Here is a 21,355-nt window from a genome sequence, read left to right as displayed (position 1 = left end):
AAACCAAAACGAAAAAACAACTACAAAAAAAAAAATGAGAGTGGGGATGGAGTGGGATTGCCCGACATTGACAGAATTGCCAGGCCAGAGAAAGAACATTTAAAAAAGAACCAGAGGAGGAAGAAAAGCCAGAAGAGGCTTGCTTAGGAAGAAGAGATAAGAGGCCCAACACATATTCTTAAAGGAACCTGTCCCAAACGCTTTGGCAAGACCATTTACAGGAATATCATTTGCTAAGGGGATGTTCTTCTTGACCTCCCTCTTTTCAATTGAGTTGGTTTACAGGTCAATACATTTCATTATTTTACATCTAGGAATGTCCCAGATAAAATAAGAAGGGGGTGCTCCCAATCTATCATGTTGTTCACTATATTAAAATAATAATTGTTAGGTTTTTAGTAACTAAATGGAAATGAGACCGCCAAGGCAAGCGAGGGTCCAAGAACAGATTTTATTGCAGGCACCCTCGGGCGAGGTTCCACGACTCACGAGGGAAGAGTGACGGGGAAGTCGCGCAAGACAAGATGGCAGGGGGTTTACATAACGTTGTAAGGCAGAACGGTTTCCTATTGGTTGGCTCATATGCAAAGGAAGGATTGCAATTCTGTCAGTGAAAGGTGACTTCCTCCTCTGGGGTTTGAAGGGCATTGGGTCCGGTTGGGGAAGTCCAAAGGAGAGGTCTAAGGGTCTGCGTCAAGCTGTCAGCAGGTCATTGGTCCATTGACGTCCCAGGTGGAGGTGGTGGCAGGAACCTCAGCCATTTTGGTGTATCCGCCATCTTGAGGAGTTTCTCTTCCCGCCTGGCCCCAACAATAATCATGACAAAAAGGTAATTTAGAACTTGGAGATCACAAGCATAGGATAAAGATAGAATTTCTACTAACAGAAATGTGTAGATGTGATGTTCCAAATATTATAGATCACTGATGTGTCAAATATTATGAGGATTTAGCTTGTATTTTCTTCACTCTTTACACAATACAGAAGAGGGACAGATGAGGAAACTGAGCCAAGAGTCTATCCAGCAATGTGTATATAAAAACTACTTTAAAATTTTCCATATGGGGATCCCTGGGTGGCGCAGCAGTTTGGCGCCTGCCTTTGGCCCAGGGCGCAATCCTGGAGACCCGGGATCGAATCCCACATCGGGCTCCTGGTGCATGGAGCCTGCTTCTCCCTCTGCCTGTGTCTCAGCCCCCCCCCCCTCTCTGTGTGACTATCATAAAATTAAAAAATAATAATAAAATAAATAAATAAATGAAGGGTAAATATTAAAATAAAAACAAAAGAGAGAGAGAGAAGGTAATATTAGAGATGGAAAGGAGGTAAGAGATCAACCTGCTTAGATTTCTGGGGGAAGAACAGATCAGCAAGAGATAAGAGTGATAGCAAAAGCCCTGAATCTGGAGATTTCCTGGCTTGTTCCAGAATCAGCAAGGAGGTCAGTGTCATGGTGGGCAGAGGAGAACACAAGGTCACAGGACAGAGGTTAAGTACAAAGCAACAAAAGGGTTCACGTAATCCAGGACTTTAACTTATTCCTTGAAATGTGAGAATGCCGAAAGAGGATTTTGAGGAAAGGAATAGCTTGATATAACTTGTCTTTTTTTTTCTTTTTTAAAGATTTCATTTATTTGAGAGAGTAAGAGAAAGAGCACAAGTGAGTGTGCATGAGGGGAGGGCAGAGGCAGAGGGAGGAGGAGACTCCCTGCTGAGCAGGGAGCAGACTTGGACTTGGGGTTTCATCCTCCTGGGATCATGACCAGAGCTGAAGGCAGATGCTTAATTGACTGAGCCACCCAGGTGCCCTTGATATGACCTGCCTTAATGAAAATTCATTCTGGCTGGTATGTTGAAACTAGATTATGGGAAGGCTAGGATGCAAACACGGAAACCAGCTGGGTGGCTATTGGAATAATCCAAGGGATAGAGAGAGTGGTAGCCTTGGAGATTCTAGAAAAAGTCAAATGCAGCTTGGAATGGCACACTTGCTAGAGGACACAGGTAATCTCAAGCCCCCAGCTCTCCTGGGATGCAGGCAATAACAAATTAAATAAATGTTCTTTAAAAGAAATAACCATTTCTTGCTATTCTGCTGGTTCCCCAAGCACTAGTCCATGTGATGATCAAAACTCACTCCAGCAATTGAAAAAAGAAACACTGGAGGACACAAAAATCAAAAGAAAAAAGCAATGGCATTCTAAATATATTTTGAAGAACAGTCAACAAGGATGTTTTTAAGGTTTTGGTCTGAGCAGCTAAAAAGATGAAATTGTCGTACACTGAGATAGAGAAGACTATAGGAGGCATATTGGGAGTTTGGTTTTTGAAATATTAATTTTGTGATGCCCTTTAGAATTCCAAGTGGGGAGGTTAAGTAGGCAGTTGAATATATGAGATTGAGTTTGCAGAATAGGTCTGAGTTAAAGATGTACACTTGAAGGTCAAAAGCATACAGAAGGTATTGAAAGTCAAGAAGGCAGGGTAAAATCACCAATATAGTGAGTGTGGATAGAAAAGAGGTTTGAGAACTAAGCTTTGGTACACTCTAACTTTTTGATGTCTGGGGATGAGAAGAACCAGAGAGGAGACAGAGAGAGAACCATTAAGTTAGCAGGTACAACACCAATAGAGGATAAACTGAGGAAAGGAGATTTAATTAAAAACTTAACAAGGTTGTTTTGCTTTCTTTTTTTTCTTTTTTAAGAGGTTATTTATTTAAAAAAAGATGTTATTTATTTATTCATGAGAGATACAGACAGAGAGGCAGAGACACCGGCAGAGGGAGAAGCAGGCTTCCCACAAGGAGCCCGATGTGGGACTTGATCCCAGATCTCAGGATCATGCCCTGAGCCAAAGGCAAATAAATGCTCAACTGCTGAGCCACCCAGATGTCCCTGTTTTTTTTTTTTAAGATTTTCTTTATTTATTCATGAGAGACACAGAGAGAGGCAGAGACACAGGCAGAGGGAGAAGCAGGCTCCTCACAGGGAGCCCAATGAGGGACTCATCCTGGGACTACTACCTGAGCGGAAGGCAGATAGATGCTCAATCACTGAGCCACCCAGGCATCCCGAGTTTGTTTTTGTTTTGACCACTAGTTGTGGTCACTTCATTACCTCTTAGGTCTCTCAACTGTACTTTCCAATAACCCGTCATTTTCTCTAAGACACTGATACTGCCTTTGCCAAAAGTGTTCATATTCTGGAATTTGCTTCCCTATGCTCTCAACCTTTTTGCAATCTCTGCCTCAATGGAAAGAACATCCTCCAAGAAGTCTTTCCTGATTCCCCTCCCTGGCCACACCTCCCCTTATTTGTTCATTAGCATCTAATGCATACCTCCTTTTTGGTTTTTTACTTTTTCTCATCACACGACATTATAACTGTCTTTTTGGGGTATTTTTATCTACTCTACTGAACCGTTAGCTCCTCAAAAGTGGAGATGATGTTTAATTATTTTTCTCTCCAGCACATGACAGGCACTCATGAACTATTAGTTGAATAAGCAATAAATAAATACTTCCTGGCCAATAAAGTGTTAAAAATCACTAACTATATCTATATACACACATATGTTTGTACATATGGGGACAAGAAACAATTATACACTGGGTTTATTAGGTAGAGTGAAACAATGTAAAGAAGAGAGAAACAGGAACAGAAATGTACACAAGAATTGAGTAGAAACAGGGACACCTGGGTGGCTCAGTGTTGAGCATCTGCCTTCAGCTCAGGTCATGATCCAAAGTCCAGGGATCGAGTCCCACCTAGGGCTCCCTGCAGGGAGCCTGCTTCTTCCTCAGCCTGTGTCTCTGCCTCTCCCTGTGTGTCTCTCATGAATAAATAAATCAAATCTTTATAAAAAAATACTTATAATGATTGTCACTTCCTCCTTATCCTGACAGGTCACCAAACTCTGATGCAAAGTTGGGACATCTGTGCTCTTAAAACATCACATTGCCTGCGGTGCATTTCTTACCTTTAAGTGAAAATATTTTTCATTTTTAATATTCAGCTCTTGTTTTTCTTCCCCCTTCTGGATTACGCTCCTAGGAAGACAAAATCTAAAATCACTTTTGCATTTACAGCCCTGGACTCTAAGCACATTATAACACACCCCTCCTCCAACACACAGCCCACCCCACAAATTCAAGGTCTCTGACACCTTCCCAAGCATTCTCAACCTTATTCAAATTGCTTTCCTGGGCAAAGAATGTAGTGAGTTTGCCTTCTAGCTACCAGCCCCCTTCCCTTTGGTCTTTCACTGCAGAGGGCTCTGACCCTAAATACAATAAGACACGGGTGGGGGATGGGGGTGAATTCAGCCCAGGCTTTCAGGCAAAGACCCCCATCAACAAAGAACAAAGCTTCTGGTACCTGCCCTTTAGAGAGCTGCGGGCAAACTAAGGTGTTTGGTGGCCTTGACTGCACTCATTTACCAACTGTGCTAATTGAAAGCCAGGAAGTCAAGTTTTCTGCTTTTTTAAAAATTTAAAATTTAAAAAATTTCCTCCAATTTTTTCCCTCCAATTTTATTTAGATGTAATTGACATATGACATTGTATTAGTGTAAGGTGCACAACATAATTGTTTGATACACATAGATGTTGCAGAAGGATTACCACAATCAGTTCCCATCCATCACTCACGTTCCCCCTTTTATTTATTTTATTTAATTAATTTATTTATGAGAGACACAGCGGGAGAGGCAGAGACATAGACAGAGGGAGAAGCAGGCTTCTCACATGGAGCCCGATGCGGGCCTCAATCCCAGACGAGGATCCTGATCTGAGCCGAAGGCAGAGCCCAGCTGTGTCACCCAGGCATCCCATGTTCCCCCTTTTAATGAAATCCTATTTTGGGGATGCCTGGCTGGCTCCGTGGTTGAGCGTCTGCCTTTGTGATCCTGGGGTCCCCTGATCAAGTCCCACATCGGGCTCCCTGCATGGAGCCTGCTTCTCCCTCTGCCTCTCTCTGTCTCTCTCTCTCTCTGTGACTATCATAAATAAATGAAAATTTAAAAATTTCCATATGGATGGCCTGTGCGTAGTAATTACCCTCAGGGCACCAATTCAGCTGACCAGCAGGCCACAGCTCCTTGCCTCTGGCTTTTGTTTTTTTTAAAAAACAAAGACTTGCCTGTCTCTCTGAAAGCCAAGAAACATTAAGAGGGCCTTGGAAATAAGTACTGTGTTTAACCCCAACGGACACCTTAGCAACATACCATATGCTTTTTACTGTGACCGTAGGGGGACTCGAAGGGGAAAACAGCTCCCTGGTTGAAGTTTCTGGCAGCACGAGCTCCAGTTTGAGACCCTAGGGGGTCTGAAGCGGAGAAATGAATTGTTCTAGCGTCAGTTTCCATCACCTGAGGTGGCTTCAGGGGTGTCTTTGATTTTAAAGGATGGAAACGTGGTGAACCCAGAAATATTTAATTGTGGGGTTCGCTTTCTCTCGAGGCTCTGTGGCCAGGGTTTCCCGTTCCCCACCCAGTCTGGAATACCCGGCAGCGACCTTTTCCATTACGATGGCCTCGGGGAGGCTGGCAGGTAGGATGTGTGTGGGCGTGGGGCTGCCAGCAGGGGCGGGGCTGAGGGTGGCGGAGCCTCCTTATAAATCCGGGGCCTCCAGAATAGTCCCCTTCTGCCGAGGGGCCGGCCTGTCGCTGTCGCCCGTGCCCCACTGCATCTTGTCTTTCACCTACTCCTTACACGTGGCGGCCTTCGTCCTTCTCTCCGCTCTTCCACCTAGAGCCGTAAGCCTGGGCCTCTTACCACCTCGCTCTTTCTTTTTGTTTCCCCCCCTCTACCCTCACCCCAGCGACATGAGTGCGGATCCAGCTCCGCCCCAATGCCCGGCTGGCCCCGAAGCACCCAACTCTAGGGGCCCTTCTCCAATGCCTGAGATTTCCGGGCCCCGAGAAAATCCTGCGTCCTTGCCAACGTCCTCTGCTGAGACGCCCCGCGCGGAGACCGGTAAGGGGGAAGTCAGGTCCTCCAAGAGCTGATCTCCTGGAGGGAAAAGTGACAGGAGGGGGGGCAGGGCCGATCGTGTCCCTCCTGAGCAATTGTAGCGCATTAATCTAAGCAGGTGTCCTCCATTAGACCTCTGACACCTGTCTCCGCTGTACTTTGGTGGCGTGTCCTTTCACCTGTCTCAGATGTCAGGCAAGAGACGAGGGCCGCAGGACGCTGGCCTTTCGATAGCAGACGGGGTATTTGCGGGCTCGCGTGCGCAGGCGCTGTGGAAGTCCAGGGGTTGTGATAAATGAGCTGATGGCCGAGTGGTCCCAGAGTGCTGAGCCCACAGTCACCGTAAATAGTAATACTAGTATTAGTACTAATCCTATTAAATACTAATGCTGCTGCCAAGCCAGAAATCCTAACATCACCGCTGCAGGTGGGGGTGCGAGGAGCATCACCTTTCTGACTCGTCTGTCTTTCCGGGAGGGCCAGAAGTAGCGTGGCTAGTTACGGATGTCACCTGGTTGAAACATCTTGCCTTTGTACGACACTAGTGGTTGGTTTGGCTCTGTGGGTGTTAACTAGGGGGCGGTTCTGAGTTTCTGGGAGGCTGCTATGCCCAGTGTCCAACATCCCGAAGAAATGTCCATCCCATTTTACGGTAGATAATTCCAGAAGGTTTAATCTTCTGACAGTCAAAGTGGCTAGAGCCCAGATCTGAAACCCAGTCCGGCTTCTGAATGGTAACCACATGTGGGAGGGGATGTGCTGAGGACACTGTAGAGGTAAGTAAGGCAGTACCACTGTTTTTGGTAAATCAATCCCGCAGTAATTGTTAAAAATGAAAACGTAAAACTAGCTTTTACCATTTTTTAAAAGCTTTGTGGTAAAAAGATCATCTCTTAAAAGCTTCTGATAAAAAGTGACTTAAAAGTTATTTACATGGTACCCTGTTTTCCTAAGCTTCATGCTGATGTCCTTTCATAATTTCTAATGTTGAAAATGCAGTGCTGGATCGTGAGACCTCCCTGGGGTGTGAGCAAGTAGGAATAAGCAAGTGGGCACAATCTCCTTAGCGAGCCAAGTGCTAGTTTGTAGAGCTGATTTTTAGGCGAAGCCCCGCTGTAGTCCTTGGTCTACCACCACTTTCTTTCCTTCTCGATCTATTTACGAAAAGCATAAAATTGTGAATTCTTGCCCCATAAAGGCTGTCACTTTATCCATGACTAGGGGAGAGCTGAATTTGAGCATGGGGAGTAAATACTGCATTGTAGTTAAGACTACGTGGCTACCAAATGTAGGCAATATAGGAAGTTAATTAGTAATTAGAAAGTCCATATATGCCAGGTCCTGTGCTAGCCAACTTTCTCAGCCACTTTGCTTTACTCGATTTAAGGAACTCTGGGAGGGAGACAAATAATTCTGGAAATGCGGTGACAGAGCTAATAAAGGGCAGAGTCTGTATTGAAACAGAAGCCTCGCAGAATTCCCAGTTCCTGCTAGTCCTGGCGTTTAGAACTGGGAAGTAATAAAACTGGATTTTAAAGGGTCCCCAGAATCTGCTGTGGGTGACGGTTACGTGTACCGAAGGGAGTCCGCGATCATTCCCACCTTTCTGAGTAGCCACAGCCTAGGCTCTTGAGCATCAATTTGCAGTAAAAAGCTTTTGTCAAAAGAGGTTCCAGGGGTGCCTAGCTGGCTCAGTTGGTGGACCGTGTGACTCTGAATTTTTTTTTTAAATGACTCTTCATCTTGATGTGAGTTTGAGCTCCATGTTGGGTGTGTATATTATGTGTGTGTGTGTGTGTGTGTGTGTGTGTGTGTATACTTTTTTTTTAAGGTGCCAACTAGTATACTTACTGTAGTGGCATCACACAAAGGCTAGAAAAAGTGTTCAGGGTCATGTAAGAGTTAAATTTTTACTTACTCCCTAATTCTGAGGTTGTGAGGACTTTAAAAATGCTTTGAAAACAATAAATTTGCTAAAGATAATTTAGTATTTGGAAAGTTTTAGAGAAAAGTGTCTTTTTTATTCCCAACAGTCTCTCCTCTTCCTTCCTCCATGGATCCGCTTACTCAGGACAGCCCCGATTCTTCCACCAGTCCGTGGGTAAAACTCCCACCCACCTCTGGAGAGGAGAGAACAGCTAGGAAGGAAGATGCGACCCAGGGCAAGAAACAGAAGATGAGGACTGTGTTCTCTCAGATCCAGCTGTATGTTCTCAATGATCGATATCAGAGACAGAAATACCTCAGTTTCCAGCAGATGCAAGAACTTTCCAACATTCTGAACCTCAGCTATAAGCAGGTAGGGTTGGTTTTGTTGTCCTTGCAGTGAGAAATAAAAACGCTAATTTGCAGATGAGCGTTACTAACATCCGTGTGTAGCCTGTTATCTGTGCACACCCTACAAATAATTTTAATACGAAAGTGAGATCTTTGTAACATTTCACGATCATCTTTAATGTTCTCTTTAGGGCACCTGGGTGGGTCAGTCGGTTAAGCGTCTGCCTTTGGCTAGGGTCGTGGTGCCAGGGTCCTGGGACTGAGCCCCACATATTGCTCCCTGCTCATCAGGAAGCCTGCTTCTCCCTCTGCCTGCCGCTGCCCCTGCTTGTGCTCTTTCTCTGTCAAATAAACAAAATCCTTTTTAAAAAGTTCTCTTGGGACACCTGGGTGGCTCAGCAGTTAAAGTGCCTGCCTTCAGCCCAGGGCGTGATCCTGGGGTCCTGGGATCAGGTCCCACGTTGGGCTCCCTGCATGGAGCCTGCTTTTCCCTCTGCCTGTGTCTCTGCCTCTCTCTCTCTCTCTCTCTCTCTCTCTCTGTTCTCTCATGAATAAATAAATAAAAATCTTAAAAAAGGTTCTCTTTAATATGCCATAATTTACTTAACTAGTTTTTCTATATTGCACATGCCAAGATCATAAAAATATTTCCAATTTCTCCTTGATCAAAGGAGTTATATAATCTCATCTTCCGGGATAGGGAGAGTCCTTAACCAACACTGCTTATTAAATTAAAATGGAATCTTTTATCTGTATGCATGATTACTAATGAGGTTAATTATGTTTCATGTTGTTATTATTCAGTCAGATATTTTATGGTGTTTTTCTATCACTGGTGCCATACTTAGACAAAGTCCTCCATTCCTTTTTTTTAAGATTTTCTCTATTCATGAAAGATGCAGAGAAACAAGCAGAGGGAGAAGCAGGCTCCACGCAGGAGGGCCCCATGTGGGACGATGATCCTGGGACTCCAGGATCACACCTTGAGCCAAAGGCAGATGCTCAATCGCTGAGCCACCCAGGCATCCCCAAAGACCTCCATTCCAGAAGTTATTGTGTGTGTGTACACCTGTACATACATACTTCTGGTCCTTCTCAATTTCATTTTCTAATTTATCATTGTAAATCATTTGGAAGTTTAAGTTTACTGTGTGCTCCTACATAACGATATTTTCTCAGTAGTTGTCCTAGTGGTATATTTCATAATTTTTGAGTTAAAATTACCACTATTATTGTATTAAATGGAAGTGTGCTTATGGGGATGCCTGGGTGGCTCAGCGTCTGCCTTCAGCTCAGGGTGTGATCCCAGGATTCAGGATCGAGTCCCACATCGAGCTTGCTGCGTGAAGCCTGCTTGTCCCTCTGGCTGAGTCTCTGCCTCTGTGTGTGTGTCTCTCATGAATAAATAAATTAAAAATCTTTTTAAAAAAGTGTGCTTATGGAGGAGGTTTTTTAATCACAAAGTACATTTAACCAACTAGGGGCGTTAGTAAGTATGAATAGAGAGGTGTGTAGACATTCATTCATTCATTTTTTAATTTTTATTTTATTTATTTATTTTTATTTATTTGAGAAAGACAGCAGGACATTCAAGGAAAAGGAGAAGCAGACTTCCCGCTGAGCAGGGAGCCTGATATGGGGCTGGATACCAGGACCTTGAGATTATGACCCAAGCCTAAGGCAGCCGCTTAACCCATTGAGCCACACGGGCACTCCTAGACATTTATTTAAATGTGAATCTTCTAGGGGTACCTGGGTGGCTCAGTGGTTGAGCATCTGCCTCTGGCCCAGGGTGTGACCCTGGGGTCCTGGGATCAGAGTCCCATATCAGGCTCTCCATGTGGGGCTTGCTTCTCCTGCCTGTGTCTCTGATTCTCTATGTCTCCAATGAATAAATAGATAAAATCCTTTAAGAACAGTAAACGTGAACTTCCTAGTGAATAGATATGTAATGTGTCTTCTCTAAACTGGTAGGCTCATTGAAAAAGGGCGTTGACATCCATCCCTAGAACATTGTTTCCGTGAATGAAAGGAAGGACTCTAGAAGTTTGTCTTGTTCCTGAGCTTTAGATAGCTGTTGTCGGGGGAAACAATGTCAACAGTAATCTTTGATCCCTAGCATATCCGCACTACTGGTATTTCATGTCTTCCTGTCACTTTTCCCTTGTAGGTTAAAATCTGGTTCCAGAACCGGAGGATGAAAAGCAAGAGGCAGCAGAAAAGAAACTTGCAAAAGGAGAGCAACAGTGTGACTCAGGTAACAGGAAGCTTTTATTTTTTTCTGCTTTCTTTTCAAGGACTTTCCCGTTCTGCTCATTGCTAAAGCTTAAGACGCGGCCCACACACAATTCTGATTTTCCTTAGAGCTCTTGGGTTAACCCGCCATTCCCTTTCAGAACAGCTCTGCCACCACGGAATACGCAGGCTTCTATCCCTGTCACCAGGGGTACCTGCTGAACCCTTCTGGAAACCTCCCACTGTGGAGCCGCCAGGCCTGGAATAACCCCAAATTGGAGCAGCCAGACCTGGAAAAGTCAGACCTGGTGCCCCGAAGCCGGAAACAACCAGGCCTGAAACAATCCACTCCACAGCTGTGAAGAGGAATCGCTGCAGCTCCCGATCCAGTTCCAGCAAAATTCTATGGGCGATCTGGAGTCCATCTTCAAAACTGCTGGGGAAAGCCATGGTGTCCCACAGCAACCCACTAAGTATTTTAGTACTCAGGAAATAATGGATTTTTTCCCAAATTACTCTGAACATTCAACCTGAAGATGTGTGCTGATAAGTATATTATTCGATCTCAATTTGGGCAGTATTATTTCTGATTGGATTTGTCTTTTAGGGTCCTATATCTCTGCCTCGATAATGTCCTATTATGCTGAGTGTATCCATTGAGGGGATATGATTGGAGTCAAAGGTTTCAGTAGTTGGCTGCTATGGACAACATGATAAGATGTTTCTGGCTATAGATAACTAGATGTAATACTAATTCAGGTATCTTTAGGCTGTAGATTATATCAAGAAAAGGAAGTAAAAATACAAAGACCTGTGATAAAGGATAATTGTATTTTCTGAGATTGTGAGTCTTGTTTTCATCACCTCCATTAACAGTGAAGGGTTAAGCTATATACAATATGCTTCCTTGGTTTCCTCTGCCCTTTGTGATTTACTAGAATTGTTAATTTGTTCATTCTAGTAGTTGTAGAAAGATGTCTTGTATTTTAATGTATCATGATAATACTGCCAGTTTGGATGGCTTAAGTACAAATAAAATATCCACTTTTACCTTCTGTTGTCTCTACCCCGATTTCACCAGTCACTCAGTGAGTAAAAATTGGACTAAACATGGGTCTTTATAGTCCAATGGGATAGGAAACAACTGACATTTCTCTAGCCATTGGGGGGAGGCTGCTATTAGAAATGGGTAAAAGTGAGGGATCCCTGGGTGGCTCAGCTGTTTAATGCCTGCCTTCAGCCCGGGGCGTGATGCTGGAGACCCAGGATCGAGTCCCACGTCGGGCTTCCTGCATGGAGCCTGCTTGTCCCTCTGTTTCTGTCCCTCAAGAATAATTAAGTAGCATCTTAAAAAAAAGGAAAGGAAAGGAAAGGAAAGGATACCAAGTATGCAATGCTAAGTGACAGACCAATTAATCTGAACTAATTTATTTCCCTTATGTGTATAATAATGAAACAATAAAATTTGTGGTTATTTGCAGTTAAAAGAAGAATGTTGGGGATGCCTGGGTGGCTCAGCGGTTGGGTGTCTGCTTTCAGCTCAGGGCATGATCCTGGAGACCTGGGATGGAGTCCCGCATCGGGCTCCCTGCATGTAGCCTGCTTCTCCCTCTTCCTGTGTGTTTCTGCCTCTGTCTCTCATGAGTAAATAAAATCTTTTTAAAAAGGAGGGGATGGGGAGAAGGTCAGCTAATATAACTCACAGGGAAGGTTCTGTGTCCACCCTTCTGTCCAATTACACTCTGCCAGAAAAAAACTAAGTTGAAACAAGCTTATTTTAAGACATTTTTTATTTTTTAAAAAAGATTTTATTTATCCAGGAGAGACAGGCCCAGGGAGAAGCAGGCTCCCTGCAGGGAGCAGGATGTCGGACTCCTCCCAGGACCCCAGGTTCACACCCTGAGCTGAAGGCAGCTGCTCAACCACTGAGTCTTAAAAAAGAAGTGCCCGTATTTTTTTATTTTTAAAGATCTTTGGTAAATGCCAGCTTTATTATTATTTTTTTAAGATTTTATTTATTAATGAGACACAGAGAGAGGCAGAGACACAGGCAGAGGGAGAAGCAGGCTCCATACACCGGGAGCCTGACCTGGGATTCGATCCCGGGTCTCCAGGATCACGCCCTGGGCCAAAGGCAGGCGCTAAACTGCTGCGCCACCCAGGGATCCCTCTAGGTCCCTTCCAAGTGTTTTAGCAAATGATACCAGCTATCCTTTTAACATATACTATTAAATAAACTACTCTTTAGTATATATTATTTTTAATTATTTACTGGTCAGTGTGCTGAAATGTAAAGTTGCTATAGCTACCATAGTTAAACAGATGTCAAAATATTGGACTCAAACCTCAAAGTAACAAGGGAACAGGATCTAGATCATCTAGGTTCAGTCCCTACGGTTTGGGCCAGGAATTATTATTTCATCCTGTGTTTTTGCCTCTATAGCTGTATTTGTCAGACTTTTTTGTGTCTACGCTGGGATTTACCTTCTCAGGAAACAACTCTTCAAATACATATAACCTCGGATAGAAACTATGTATATTTGTATTTTCTAAAATAAGACTCTGGACGTCTGAGTGGCTCAGTGGTTGGGTCTCCCTTCGGCTCAGGGCATAATCCTGAAGTTCTGGGATCGAGTCCCACATTTGTAATGTCCTATATACTGAAAAAAGTTTGAAAGGACAAATGTTTAGAAGTTCCGAGACTAAAGGTGATGAATTTTTCGTTTATTATTTATTTTCTTAATTTTTTCCACATGGAAAATACATACTGCAGATAGAATCTTAAATAAAAACAGGGGCACCAGGCTGGCTCTTGATCTTGGGGTTCTGAGTTTGAGCCCCACAGTGGGTGCAGAGATGACTTAAATAAACTTAAAAAATGGTAAATAAATAAAAACAGGGGTATTTGGATGGTGCAGTTGGTTAAGTGTCCTACTCTTGGTTTTGGCTCAGGTGGTAATCTCAGGGTTGTGAGATTGAGCCCCATGTCGCACTCTGCACTTAGTGCAGGGTCTGCTCAAGGTTTGTTATCCCTCTGCCCCTCTCTCTAAAATAAATAAATCTTTTTCTTTCTTACGATTTTATTTATTAGAGAGAGAGAACATGAGCAGGGTGAAAGGCAGGCAGAGGGAGATGGAGAAACAGGCTCCCTGCTCAGCAGGGCACCCGATTTGGGGCTCGATCCCAGGACCCTGAGATCATGACCTGAGCTGAAGGCAGATCATTAACTGACTGAGCCACCCAGGTGCCCCTAAAATAAATCTTATAAAAAAACTAAGTTAAAATTGGGTAATCAACATTTTTGGAGTGGCTGCTGTGTGGCAAGCATCACTGGGGGACTCTGGCTCTGTAGATGGAACAAAGTGAGCAACTGCCTGTGCTCAGCCCCTCTAGTGAGTTAAGTGCAGTGGGCAACCCCCGCTGGCCACAGAGTAGCTACTCACAGCATTGATTCCAGAGAGCTGCTGGGAGAGCTGGAGCATGATGGAAATGATAATGGGTTGTCGGTAGCTGCGCGATCTGAAGAGCTCCAGCACAGTGACTTGCTTTTCTTGTGCCATCCTAGCACTCTCATCTTTCATCTCCTGGATGTCCTGACTCACATCCTGGGTGCCCCACAATCGTTGGAGGACTGGTCAAACAAAAGATAAAGATTAGGTGCTATTCCATCTTCATTTCCCCTCTAATACAGCTGGACAAAAGCCACAGAGATGAGCTCTGGATATGGCTCATCAATTAGCATCTGTGCCTTAACCTGCTTCTCACGTCACTCTTTAGGGGTTGAAAGTTTCTGACTGGAGAGCAATCAGGCAAGTCTCCATTTGGGTTCTGAGGGGCAAGGAAAGGAGAGGACCAAACAGATCCAATGCCCTAAACCACAACCCTAAAATCCCTACAGTCAAAGTGTGAAGGATACTCACTCTCCTTAGCATTCTCCTCTTCCTTTATGTTAATGAGCAAAAATCTAGGGCTCTCGGGGCAAAATGGAAGGGCGGCACTTTGCAGGACAGCTGGAATGATGGTGAAGCCCAAGAGCAGGGCCAAAGCTCTTCAGTTCCCATGATGACTTTCAGACCGAAGATCTAGAAACCAGATCAATATGATACTGTAAAGCTCATTCTTTATATAAGCCACAAGTTGGTTAAAAAAAAGTCAGAAAAAACACATTTCCGCAAATCATCCATTTTTTTTACAGCAGGAACAAAGTTTCTTTCTCTACCCTTCCTGCTTCTTTAGCTGTCTGTGAGTTGCAATAAGAAAAGTACCTGCAACTTCCATATAGTTGAATAGATGCAGATATTCCTGAGCTTATCTATGTCACCTCATTTAATGAGCCATGACTGAAACTCAAAGCATGAGCTCTAGAGTACCTGAGCTACCAGGATCCCGATGACGATGCCCAGCTGGTTAAGAGTGCCGAAGGCCCCCCGTAGGGCAGTGGGAGAGATCTCCCAATGTACATGGGCACAAAACCTGTGCAGAGGCCGCAGAAGAGGCCAATAATCAATTGGCCCAGGATCAGCATTTCAACCGACTGCACTATTTTGCAGAACCCCATAAGGCAGCCACCAGCGACAGCCAAGAGGTTGACCATAAGCATTGAATTGCGCCTGAAAGGTTAAATGAAGACAAGAGAAGTTAGCAAAATAGGCCTGATCTCTTTCCTCCTTTCTTTTTATTTTATTTTATTTTTTTTATTTATTTATGATAGTCACAGAGAGAGAGGCAGAGACATAGGCAGAGGGAGAAGCAGGCTCCATGCACCGGGAGCCTGACCTGGGATTCGATCCCGGGTCTCCAGGATCACGCCCTGGGCCAAAGGCAGGCGCCAAACTGCTGCGCCACCCAGGGATCCCTCTTTCCTCCTTTCCTTATCTCTCTACCCTTCTCCAGGTTCACAGATCTTCTCTTGTGGTCTAACTTTTCCTCTTACTATTATCAGAACATCTCTGGCTGGGATAAGATCAATGGTTTTATACCTTTGTATGCATAAAACTCACCTAGAAAGCTTGTTTAAGTTGCACACTAACTAACAGCATTAGCTTCAAATCTGCAAGAAATTAAAATTGTCCCACCCCATCCCAATTTACTAAATCATTAAGTCTGACTCTGGGACAGAGGCCAGCAATCTGTTCCCAAAAGCCATCTGGGTGATTGGATTCTAGCTAAGGTTTGAGAACCATTGGTACTGGGCAATCCTGATACAGCTGGTCCCTGAACACATTCAAGAGAAATTTCTGGACCAGTGCTGATCCTTTTATGCTTCTTTTTTTAAAAGATTTTATTTATTCATGAGAGACACACACACAGAGGCAGAGACACAGGCAGAGGGAAAAGCAGGCTCCACGGAGGGAGCCTGACGTGGGACTTGATCCCGGCTCTCCAGGATCAGTCCATGGACTAAAGGCAGCGCTAAACCACTGAGCCACCCAGGCTGCCCTCTTTTTATGCTTCTTACTGCATTTTATTATAATATAGTTGCTTGGATGCCACCAACATACTAATGAAGACTGATTTCAGACTAAGGTTTTTTTTTTTTTTTTTTATGGGCAGAAAGTGGACAGCCTCAGCTCTCCTGGCTCCAGGCTAGCTTGTGGGGAGGCCATCTTCAATTAGTATTGATAGCCAGTATAAAATAACAAATTACTGCATCTATGTGTTAAATGTGGGAGGCAAAGCCATGGAAACAGCTAACCGAAAATGGAAGTAAGAGATTAACACTGAAAATTTACTGCAGATGTTGGGAAAAACTAGAGCTTCAGCAACTCTCCCCTTGGGTGGTCTGCTGGAATTATCCAGGGAGTTCTGAAACCCTGGCACTTTTAAAAGCTCCCAGGGAGATCCTAAATATGCAGCCAAAGAGAGCCTACTGTTAAAGGGTAAAATTTCATCCCTCATTCTGTTTTTTTTTAATGATAGTCACAGAGAGGGAGAGAGGCAGAGACACAGGCAGAGGGAGAAGCAGGCTTCATGCACCGGGAGCCCGATGTGGGATTCGATCCCGGGTCTCCAGGATCGCGCCCTGGGCCAAAGGCAGGCTCAAACCGCTGCAACACCCAGGGATCCCCCTCATTCTGTTTTTACCTTTCTCTGCATTCCTTTCCTGGGAGACCCCACTTCCTCTATTAGGTTCTTTTGCTAATAAAATAACAATAGGAAGAAAGTCACAGGGAGTTATGGGAAAAGCACATTAAAATTTCAATGACTTGGGACATGGTTGAGCATCTGCCTTTGGCTCAGGGTGTGATCCCAGTCCGGGGAGGAGTTTCACTCACGTTGGGTTCCCTGCATGGAGCCTGCTTCTCCCTCAGCCTGTGTTTCTGCCTCTGTGTCTCTCATGAATTAATAAGCAAAATTTAAAAAATAAATTAATTAATTAATTAAAAAAAAAATTTCAATGACTTGAGTAGCCACATTGTGGCCTTAAAAATGCAAACACAACAAACATCAAACATTATCAAATAAAATGGGTTGCTTCAATTTTTTAATTTTTATTTATTTTTAATTTATTTTAAAGGTTTTATTTATTTATTCATGAGAAACACAGAGATAGAAGCAGAAACACAGGCAGAGGGAGAGGTAGGCTCCATGCAGGGAGCCCGACGCGGGACTCAATCCCTGGTCTCCAGGACCACACCCTGGGCTGAAGGTGGCGCCAAACCACTGAGACACATGGGGTACCCGGTTTAATTTTTTTTTTAAAGTTAAATTCTACTTGTGTTTCCAGAACATCTAATTAGCAAATGAAATGATTTCTTCACCAGTTATAACTTAAAATATTCTACAATGTTTTATTAAGTCAGTGTGGAATGAGAAGATTCAATGTTCTTTTTTGGGGAAAAAATGTCAGTAATTTGGCCATTATCCACATTTACCACAGGCCAAGGATTATAAAATGTTTCCTCCTAATCCTGCTTTATAAAATAATGAAAACACTTGCATGAAATCCCAAAATTTTTAAGAAAAGTAAACAACTCCTGACCTTGTAAATCAAGTATGTTTCTGGGAAATTCCATAGTGCACTTTATTAGAGACTACTGAATTAGCTTCAGCTGGACTGCAAAGGCGACTCTCTTTAATGGGCAGCATAGCTTCTAGCAGTTCTATTCAGTGCCAGTTGGCTTAGTTTACCTCAATTCGAATTGGGAATGTTTTCATTCAAATGCATCATGGCCTCCCCATCCTAATTCTCAATACCTGTTCCCAATGCAACCAGTATAGCCCCCTTCCTTACCCAGTTTCTGCTCAATACCTGCCAAAGCGGTTGACAGAGTCCAACAGAGAAGGAGCCAATCATACCACCAACAGAGAAGATGGCCACAGACAAGGACCAGAGGGAAGTGAGTAACACTTCAGTGGGAAGATTTTCCGATTTCTCTTCCAAGGTGTAATTGAGAAAGTCCTTTATTATCTGCAAATTAAAATGATTGGTGGGCAGACAGACTGTTACAGTTGAATGAGAGAAGGGGCAAATATTGGGGGGTGGATCTTTCTCTAAGAAAACAGCATTACGGATTAAAGAATCAAGTAAATGGATGCAGATGGAAGAGATAGAGAACATACTGGAGGTTAATGGTAGCTCTGAAAAGAACAATTTTGATTTGTCCTGAAAATCCAGATAGGTAGTAGCACAGATGTTCAGTAGACTACCCCTAGTCCTCCCCTAAGACCCTCCCACCCCCGTTGTAACTAACCCCCTGAGGGATAACAAAAGAAGTGTGCCATGATAAGGTGAGAGGAAGAATGGGTACAGTCCAGTCAAGGGTATAGAGAGCAACTGAGCTTTTTGCTTTGATTAATGATTCAGTTAGCCTTCCCCACCAATATTATTCTGTCTCTCCAGCCTTCACCAAGCTAGATACCAAGTTTTACTGAAACTCTTCATTGTTGAACCCCACTTTTTTTTTTTTGGAACACCACTTTAAAGGAATAATTTCCCAATTCCAAATTCTAACTCTAGTTGCCTGGCACTCACCGTTTCAGGAGCATTGATGACTCCGGTATTATAGCCAAACTGGAAAGAGAAAGAGCCTATTGTAGCAATGGAGATGGCAAAGATCAGAGACACCGTGACCTGGGGTGGGGGGCAGAAGAGGGAGAAGGGAAGAAACTTTCCTTAAACCTCTTGACTAATGATGGTTTCTTCTCGATTAAGGAGATATGTAAAGAACAAAAACTTAATGAAATTTAGGTAATAAATGGAACACAAAAGAACTGGTTATCCTCAAGAACTTATCCAGAGATATACAGACAACCACGTACACTTGGGAAAAGTGCCAAGAAAATTTGGCTAGAAAGTTAAGAACAACTCGGTTAATCTGTTTGAAACTATTAAAAAAAAAAACTGCCCCAGGTAAAAGCAAGCATAGAACTGCAGGAAAAGAGAGCCCTGGGATTCCTAAAAATGGACTATTTTGGAAACAGCTAGATCCAGTGTTGTCTTATCCTGTACCCCAGGATCCTACTGAAGGCCAGAGTGGTGGTGGTATCTTCACCATTCGGCTGTTCTTATTGCTCAGGATAACGTAATCTATAAAATCTACCCACGGTATCCTGGTCACATTTGAAATTCTTCCCGTTTACTTCATTTTGTACCGCTACCCCCACCCCACAAAGGGAGAACACAAGTTCACTCCCAACCTAACAGACAGGAGTCGTGGGGGGGAGGAGGGAGTCATCTCTCACCTTGCTGGGAGTAATTTAAGTGAGTGTTAGATTTTCAGTTCAAGATAAGCTCAATTTTTATGGCTGAGGACATCTTCTGAGGCGACTGCCCAACCCTTCCTTACCTTTAACTCCCTCCTCCTTTTAGGTTAGACAGAGTGGCCAGGAGTTTTGCTTCTCCGAAGCTGACCCTGCACCCCAGGCCACCAGGTATAAGCACCAAAGCACCCTCGCCCGCACACAGCTGTGTAATCTACTTCTCATCAGTAAGGACCTCTTCTTCCTTTCAGCCTGGCCTCATCATCATTTACTATCCTTGAGGGCCTTTTCATTTTCCACCCTGTTTTTTCATCCCTTATCTTCCTTCATTTTCAAATGAAGTAAGAGATGTTCACCTTGGTGACAACGATTTTCTCCCTGTAAAAATACTGCTTCCATAACACACAGTAACACATTAATGTATCGTGCACTCACAATCACAACCACAATAAAGATAACTGGAATTCTCTCTCCTTAATATCCAAGGACTCTCTAGGTTACAGAGCAGATGGCCGGACACTGACCCATGCCCTCAAACGAATCCCAGGTCCTCTCAAGGTTTAATGCTTCCAGAGGAATCTTCCTGCTGGCTCAAGAGACCCATACTTGGAATCAACACAGCCAAGCAGCCTGCAGACTCAGGCATCTCATCCCCGCATCCTCAGTACCATGTGATCATGTTAAAAACAGTAACAACCCTGAGAAAAACACATAGATAGCTTCTCCAGGTGGCTTTCCCTGCGACAGGAAGGTGAATGGAACTGGGATAAATCCTTAATAGGCTTGGACATCCAAAGATAACTGGCAGTACCATGGCATCCCAGGCTGGAGAAGAAACGAACAGGCCTGAAGATGGCTAGATGACTTAGATTAAAACGGAGCACAGCACCTCCATAAAGGCCTGCCTTTGGAGTGTACCCCCAACAAGCAAAAAAGTAACTGATAATTCTATCAGTCCTTCTTACCTTCTGTGTCCCCATGGCCCTAATTTACTTCTATTCCAATCTTCAATAAAGATCTGGGAGTTGGGATCCCAGAGACACCGCCTTCCAGTCAACAAAACCTCCAAAATGTCCTTCTTGGCAGCAAGTTTTCCTACTGGTCCCCAGCTCCGCAGCACATCTCCTCCTCGCTCTCACCGTTAGAGCTCGCCAGGCACTAATTTATAATCTCTGCAAAGGGTGGTGCCTGCAAGGAAGACAAGCAACCCCCCCCCCAGCCCCACACTCGGCTCAAGTGATCCCGTGACCTCTCGGAATTTGGTGACTTCAAACTCTGCCCCCACCCTAGGCAACAACTCCCTCTCCTCTCACCCCCTTTTTAAAACCACATCCTTCACCCTCCCTACTTCTTTTTTTTTAAACTGGTCCTCCTTCCCCCTTCTAATAGCTGCTATAGCATCTTAGTTTCACAGACAAAATGCTCCAGAAAAGCCTGTGGGAGGGCAAATTAATTTGTGTTCTCCATCTGCTGGGAATTAAGTCAATCTATAGAGATGAGACTAAATGCTATTTACACAAGGCAGAGTCAACGGGGTGGTGCTATCTGAAAGTTAAGGTTGTTTGAAGGTGTGTAAGCAGAAGGATTCACAATGCCATGAACTTATCAGCTGCCTTTTTATTATAGACTAGGTCTACAATCTTGAAGGGGAAGGAAGGGCAGTCTGGAGAAGAAAAGCTAGCAAGGAAAGAACTGGGCCACTTTTTTGGCTCTCCTTGTTCTCTGATTAGCACACTCTCTCCTGGGAGGAAGAAAATCTGAGTATCTGGGAGCCAGACCAACTCTCCTGGACTGCAGGAAGGAGAGAATCAACTGCTTTTGGGATACAATCCAAACTCCTTAATATGGCATTTACCAAACCACCTATTCTGAATCCTACTGATTCTACAACATTTTGCCTCTAGGCTCAGGTTTATAGCATCTGAAGATGGAACAATTACCAAATTCAGTTAAAAAGGTGTTTGCTGGGTGCACATTACATGTCAGGTACTCTCCAAGAAACGGGTTTCATCAGCATGTAGGACAAAAAAGTGTCGTGGCTTTTAAGGAATTTATAGCATTTCCCTTATTATTCTGTTAGGAGTTAGTTGAACAGTTAAGTAGTTAGGGCCAGGGTCGCCAGCAAGAAAATATGGAGTCAGGACAGCTGAAATAAAATAGCATTGA

General features: G+C 43.9%; 2 pseudogenes; one reads left to right on the top strand and one right to left on the bottom strand.

Annotated features, from left to right (window-relative positions):
* Window positions 1-5,826: 5,826 nt before the first annotated feature.
* Window positions 5,827-11,102, top strand: LOC129514029 (homeobox protein NANOG-like; annotated as a pseudogene).
* LOC129513965 (solute carrier family 2, facilitated glucose transporter member 3-like) lies at window positions 8,250-20,328 on the bottom strand (annotated as a pseudogene).
* Between the last annotated feature and the right edge of the window lie 1,027 nt (window positions 20,329-21,355).

Source organism: Nyctereutes procyonoides, unplaced genomic scaffold (genome assembly GCF_905146905.1).
Source record: "Nyctereutes procyonoides isolate TBG_1078 unplaced genomic scaffold, NYPRO_anot_genome, whole genome shotgun sequence".
NCBI lineage: Eukaryota > Metazoa > Chordata > Mammalia > Carnivora > Canidae > Nyctereutes > Nyctereutes procyonoides.
The sequence above is the reverse complement of the archived record's forward strand: the minus strand, read 5'-3'. Positions and strand labels throughout refer to the sequence as shown.